The following is a 341-nucleotide window of genomic DNA, read 5'->3' as shown; positions in this document are numbered from 1 at the left end:
TTTTAATATAGCCATTTAAGGAAAAATGCCCCGCCCCCTGGCGGCCATGCTTTTCAACCAACCGGCATCATATTCGAACTCGTCCAGGATATTACTGGGATGAATCTTCTGACCAAGTTTCATGAATATCAGACAATAAATGTGGCCACTAGAGCGATAACAAGATTTTACTATAGCCATATATAGCCATATTAGGAAAAATGCCCCGCTCCTTGGAAGCCATGTTTTTCAAGCGAACGTAACCATTTTCGAATTAATCCAAGATATTATTGAAACCAATCTTCTGACTAAATTTCATGAAGATTGGACAATAAATGTGGCCTTTAGAGAGTGAACAAGGC

This window comes from Dreissena polymorpha, chromosome 9, assembly GCF_020536995.1.
Source record: "Dreissena polymorpha isolate Duluth1 chromosome 9, UMN_Dpol_1.0, whole genome shotgun sequence".
NCBI classification, from domain to species: domain Eukaryota; kingdom Metazoa; phylum Mollusca; class Bivalvia; order Myida; family Dreissenidae; genus Dreissena; species Dreissena polymorpha.
Note: the sequence above shows the minus strand (reverse complement) of the source record.